Here is a 6,809-nt window from a genome sequence, read left to right as displayed (position 1 = left end):
GGGGCGCGTGCGCGGAGCCGTAGGCGGCGGCGGCGGCGGCTAAGGAGGTGGCCAACCGGCGGGAGCGCGCGCGCCGCCGAAGCCGGCGCAGGCGCAGTGGGTGCGGCTCCAGCCCGCGCCCGTCCCGCCCCCTTCCGCAGGCGCAGTGGGCGCCGGCCCGCGCTCGCCCCGCCCCCTTCCGCAGGCGCAGTGGGTGCCGCCCGAGACCCGTCCCCTTTCCGCGGGCGCGGGCGCGGGGCCGCGCGGCGCGGGCGGCGCGGGCGGACAGGCCCCGGCGGCTCCCGCAGCATCTCTTTGTCTGGGCCGCGCCTCCCCCTCCCCGGCATTGGGTCGTCCGGACCGCTGGCCCCCAGCCGCCGCCCGACGGGCCGAGCGCCTGTGCAGGCCGACCGCGACCCTCCACCCCACAACAGCCCCGGGCGTTCCCCCTCCCGGAGCGCAGCGCTGGGAGGCCGGGGGCGCCTCACCCCATAGCGGCCCTCGGTGCCTAGAGACCCCCACACACAAGTAACCCAGAGAGCCTGGGGTGTCCTACCATAGGGACTGGGAGCCCGGGGACCCCATCCGGAGAGCCCTCCCGCCTCAGCACTGGAGGCCGAGGAGACCCCCTCCACCTGCAGCGTGTAGAGTCTGCCAGGATCACCTGTGCCCGGGCGCGCCCCGAGTGGGCACTAACCATGGTCTCCAGGGCCTGGTCCAGGGAAGGTGGGCGTCTGGACACCCGAGACAAACTGCAGCGTCCTCACCCCTGAGAGTAGCCATGGGGACGGGCCTCTGGCACATCCTGCAAAAGGGGCTGGCTTCGTCCTGACAAAGTCACCACCACAGGAACTGTATGGGGCTAATAATTATAATAACACCGTGAAACCTCCTGTGTAAGTGATGCTTCTGAAGACCTCACAGGCAAACTAAGACAGGGAGACTCACTCCTGTGCCGTACGCCAGGGTCCAGGGACCCAAGGCCTGGAGGACGGCAGGAAGAAATGGTTTCCCATGAGTAAGGGGCCCTGGGAGTGAAGGTCACAGCTGCTCCCAGCCTCCAGCGGTTTTTAAGGTGCTACCAACCTCCACTTCACCCAGCATCCTAAGTCAGGTTATCAAGCGACGTAAGCTCCGAGGACTCAGCCTGTCATCCACGAACACTTACTCCTGTGCAGGCATGAGCCTCACTCTGGCTCACAGCAGAGAATAAAACACAAATCCCGGCCCGCCCCACCGCCCCCCACCCCCAGGGAGCTGAGGTCTAGCGGAGAATGTGACCGCGTGTGTAGGACATGAGGTGGTGAAAGGGTAACGGGTCTGGGGGCAGGCAGGCAAGGAAAACCGTAAGGGGGCACTTGAGCAAAGACCTGCAGGAAGTGAGGGGCAAGCAGGAGCGTGTACCCGGGGCAGCTGCGGTCTGGGCAGGGGGTACAGCAGGCACAGGGGCTCTGAGACAGGAGTGCAGGGAGGCACTGAATCCGGAACCCAGGATCCAGAGACACTGGTAGGAAAGGGGCACGGGGGCGGAGAGGCAGTGGCAGATCTGCGCAGTAAGACCCTTGACCTGTTCTCTGAGTGAGATGGGAAGCCACGGAGGAGCTGTGAACACGGGGAGGGAGGAGGTGACGGACCCTTTAGAGGGGTCATTCTGTTTCCTGGGTGAAGAATAGGCGGTAGGAAGGACGAGGAAGCAAGACCATCCCCTGACAGGTGGGGTACGGAGTTCCTAGAAAGAAGGGGTGGAGGGCAACTCCAGGGGTTTTTATTGATCTTGACTTTGTTTCCTGCAACCTTATTAGCTGTAACAATTTTTTGGAGGATCAATCAGGATTATCTACATATGAGATCGTGACATCTGTGACTAGAGATAGTTGTACCTCTTCCTTTTCAGCTGAATGCCTTTTATTCTTCTCATCTAATTCCCTGGGAGAACCTCCAGCACAAGGTTAAATAGAAGTAGCAGAGTAGCTCTCTTTGTCTTGTTTCTGCTCTTAGAAAAGCATCCAGTCTTTCACCACGGAGTAGGTATGATGTTAACTCTGGGGGGTTTGGATTCATCAGGTTGAGGAAGTTCCCATCTATTCCTATTTTGTTGAGTGTTTTTATCATGAAAGGGTGTTGGATTTCAGCAAATGCTTCTCATGCGTGTGACTATTGAGATGATCACGTGTGGTATTTTTACTCATTCTATTAATGTAGTATATTACATTAATGAGTTTCAGATATTGAACCAGCCTTGAATTCATGGGATAAATCCTCTTGGTCATAGCATATAATTTTTTTTTCAAGTTTGGCAAATCATTTTTTGGAACTTTACTGAGATAAAATAAATGACATATAATATTGTGGAAGTTTAAGGTGTGCAATGTGATCATTTGCTCTAGGTATAGGTGTGTACTGTGAAATGATTACCACAACAAGTTTAGTCAACACCTCCATCACCTCACCTAGTTACCTTTGTGTGTGGGAATTTTTTATGGTTCCATATGAATTTCAGGATTGTTTTTTTTCTCCTTCTGAGAAAAATATCATTGGAATTTTGATAGGGGTCACATTGAATCCACAGATGGCTTTGAGTTGGGTGGACATTTTAACAGTATGAATTCTTCTGATCCATGAACACAAGCTGTCTTTACATTTATTTGTGTCTTCAGTTTCTGTCATCAATGTCTTATAGTTTTCAGTGTACAGATTGTTAACTGCCTTCAATTTATTCCTAAGTATTTTATTGTTTTTGATGCTATTGTAAAAGGGATCGATTTCCTCTTTTCTTTTTCGGATAGTTTGTTGTTAGTGTACAGAAATGCAACTGCTATGTGAATGTTAATTTTGTATCCTGCAACTTTACCGAATTTGTTTGTTAGTTCCAACAGTTTTTTGGTGGAATCGTTGGGGTTTTCTCTATATAAGGTCATGTCATCTGGAAACAGACAATGTTACTTCTTCCTTTGCAATTTGTATGTCCTTTATTTCTATTTCTTGCCAAATGGTTCTGGCTAGGACTTCCAGTACTAGGCTGAATAGGACTGGTGAGAGTGGGTAACTTTGTCTTGTTTCTGGTCTTAAAAGGAAAGCTTTCAACCTTTCACCACTGAGTATGATGTTAGCTGCGATTGTCATATGTGCCGTTTATTATGTTGACTTAAATTCCTTCTATACCCAATTTGTGGAGATTTTAACAGGAAAGTCTGTTGAATTTGATCAAATGCGCTTTTTTTGCATCTGTTGAGATACTCGTATAAGTTTTATCTTTTATTCCATTCATGGGTTTTATCACATTTATTGATTTCTGTATATTGAACCACGCTTGTACCCCAGGGATGAATCCCACTTGATTATGGTGTATGATCCTTTAATGTGCTATTGTCAGTCTTTTGTTGAGATTTTTTACATCTATACTCTTCAAGGATATTGGCCTGTAGTTTTCTTTCCTTGTAATGTCCTTATTTGGCTTTGTTATCAAGGTAATGCTGGCCTTGTAAAATGAGTTTGGGAGTATTCACCCCTCTAAAAATGTTTGGAGGAATTTGAAAAGGATTGGCATTGATTCTTCTTTAAATGTTTGGTAGCATTCACCGATGAAACCATCTGGTCCTGGGCTTTTCTCTGTTGGGAGATGTTTGATGACTTATTCAGTCTCTAGTCATTATTGGTTTATTTCGATTTTCTGTTTCTTCATGATTCAGTCTTGGTATGCTGTATGTTTCTAGGAATTTATTCCTTCTAGGCTATCCAGTTTGTTGGAGCATAATTGCGGTGTATTTCTCTGGTATCTGTTGTAATGTCTCTTCTTTTTTTCTTTTTTTTTGTGGTACGCAGGCCTCTCACTGCTGTGGCCTCTCCCGATGCGGAGCACAGGCTCCGGACGCGCAGGCTCAGCGGCCATGGCTCACGGGCCCAGCCGCTCAGCGGCATGTGGGATCTTCCCGGACTGGGGCACGAACCCGCGTCCCCTGCATCGGCAGGCGGACTCTCAACCACTGTGCCGCCAGGGAAGCCCTCTTCTTTCACTTATGCTTTTGTTGATTTGAGTCCTCTTTTTTCCTTGGTTAGTCTAGCAAAAGTCTTGTCAATTTTGTTTATTTTCAAAAAACCAACTCCTAGCTTTGGTGATTTTTTCCTATTGTTTTCTAGTCTCTAATTTCACTTATTTCTGCTCTAACCATTGACCCACCAGCTCAGAGCGTGAGGACATGGGGCCACCCCTGGGTCCCTCAGGGTCCACCCCAGAGAGAAAGATGGAAACTCCCTCCAGCACCAGGACCCTCGGGCTGGCTGCCCTGACCCACCTTCTCCCAAACTGCTTCTGTGGCTCCTCCCTCCTCCACTCCAGCTGACCCAAAGGCCCTTCCACCCCCACAGAAACAAAAATGACCATCGTTGGGGGTTACACCTTCTGGTTTCTGGTTTTTTTGCCTACTTTTCCCCCAAGGCTCTCACAAGCCCCAAGCTCCCCTGACTTTTCTTTATTTACACTGATTCCCCAGGTGCCCTCCAAGTTGCCCCCATGCACACACTTAGTGGAATGTCAGCTATATTCAGGGAACGTGGAGTGCAGGGTAGGAAGCGGACCAGCAGCCTGATTCTAGAGCTAGGGCCTAAGACGCGATGGCCCGGTGAAGGTGGTGACCACGTTATGCTGAGTCCCTGAAAACTCAGTTTGAAGAAAAGGCAAATGTAACCTTTTTATTGACTTGCCAGCTGCCTCTTCTTTACAGAAATAAAATAATGACATCTTTCTGGCTTTAGTTTCAATTCCATAAAATCTAACGGATTTCGGTTTTCCCACAACGTACACAGACAAGAAGTCTCCTTGAAATCAAGCGATGCGTGGAGTGCGTAGGATTCTGACAACCATCTACTGAGTTCACACTCATTACAGGGCAGACAGTGCTTCCGTGGCCTGGCAGTGCTGTCCCCAAAGGATGGGCAGGTCAGCCCTGCCCAAATAAGGCCGGACGTCAGTGCCACCACATGGAGAAGAAAGCCATGGGTGCCACCGGCTAGCGTCCTGTTCATCACTAGTCCAGTGACAACGGCTGTCAGACCCAGGCTAGAGCTGCTCGTTTAAGGCATCAGTAAAGAAGCATGTGTATGACTACCACAATTTTTAAAATATTTTAATAGTAATGTTTCAAGACAGTTGATTTCCATTTTCTTCTCATGGTATGTGCTAGAAGGGGTTAGCTGAGAAGGGATCCGTGGGCTTCACCAGATTACCCACCGGGTGCCTGGTACAGAAAAGCTTAGTGGTGGGTCACCTGCAGCCGGAGGGGGACAGGGGTCCTGGGGAGGCGTCCCAGCCTCAGAGCCCCAGGGTGTCACACGCCGTGCACACACCTGCTCAGAGTAGCTGTGTTCACAGTAGCCAAAGGGCAGAAGTGGCTTAGATGCCCCTCAGCAGGTGGGTGGATAGAAAAATGCGGCGCATCTGCACAGTGGAATGTTATTCAGCCATAAAAGGAAGCCCTGACAGACGCTACAACATGGACGAACCTTAAAAACACGACGCTGAGTGAGAGAAGCCAGACAAAAAGGCCACAGAGTGTGTGATTCTGAAACCGAGCAGGACCCTGTGGGGCTCCTGGGCATGGAAGCCTTTCTTATGGCCCCTGTTTCTTGTTTGTAGGGAATAGGCTTCAGCCTCCATGATCTTCCCTGAGTTCCAAAGGGCAGAGTCAAACAGTTGCTAATCGGGGAAGGGAGGGGATGCAGAGACAAGGGAGGAACAGTCAAGAAACAATGGTGCAGGCTTGGGGCAGGGTCGTGGTTCCGCCTCAAGGGATACACACATGACAGTATCTCTGAGCTCTTCTGCAGAACTAAAACCCCCAACAAATGGAAGATGCTAACTAGTTGATGAAGCATTCCTCATTCCAGAGAAGGTCACAGTTTGAGAACCTCGAGACCCACAGAAGCTCATTAGGAGACCCCCTGAGGCCCTGCACACACCCGATGCTTATCCGCAAGCCCGCCCTTGAACCACTGCTCTAAAACGCCTCACCAAATCCGCCCCCCCCCCCCGCCCCGGGCTGGGACACACGGTTTTGAGAGGCATAAGCCGACTGTGTCCCCCTTTGCCTGGCAAAGCAATAAAGCTCTTCTTTTCTACTTCACCCAAAACTCTTGTCTCTGAGATTCAAATCAGCGCCAGTGCACAGAGGCTGAGTTTTCAGCATCAGTTCCATTAATGTGAAATGTCTGGATCAGGCAAACACGGAGACAGAACGCAGAATGCAGGGGCTGGGGGGAGGGGAGCGAGTGTGAACGAGTGGTGTTTGTTTTGAGGCTGATGGGAATGTCCTGGAAATAGGTAACGGTGATGGTCACACAGCTCTGTGATGAGCTGAAAACCACTGAACTGTACACTTTGAAAGAGTGACTTTTATGATGTGGGAATTAGATCTCAGTAGAAAAATTGTTTGAAAACAGGCAAAACTGACCCCGGTGTCAGTCGGGGAGGGGAGGTGGCTGGGGGCGCTAGAGGGCCTTCCAGGGACCCCTGTGTCCCGTGCCTTGGCCTGGATGGCGGGCGCCCGGCTGCATTCGCTCTGGGATGACCACCAAGCTGCAGATGCATGGTTAGAAGCTTGTCTGCAGGGCTTCCCTGGTGGCGCAGTGGTTGAGAGTCCGCCTGCCGATGCAGGGGACACAGGTTCGTGCCCCAGTCTGGGAAGATCCCACATGCCGCGGAGCGGCTGGACCCGTGAGCCATGGCCGCTGAGCCTGCGCGTCCGGAGCCTGTGCTCCTCAACGGGAGAGGCCACAGCAGTGAGAGGCCCGCGTAATGCAAAAAAAAAAAAAAAAAAAAAAAAAAAAAAAAAAAA

Source organism: Aethalodelphis obliquidens, unplaced genomic scaffold (assembly GCF_003676395.1).
Source record: "Aethalodelphis obliquidens isolate GAN/ISIS:26980383/991018 unplaced genomic scaffold, ASM367639v1 scaffold7, whole genome shotgun sequence".
NCBI lineage: Eukaryota > Metazoa > Chordata > Mammalia > Artiodactyla > Delphinidae > Aethalodelphis > Aethalodelphis obliquidens.
This window is presented reverse-complemented; position numbering follows the sequence as displayed.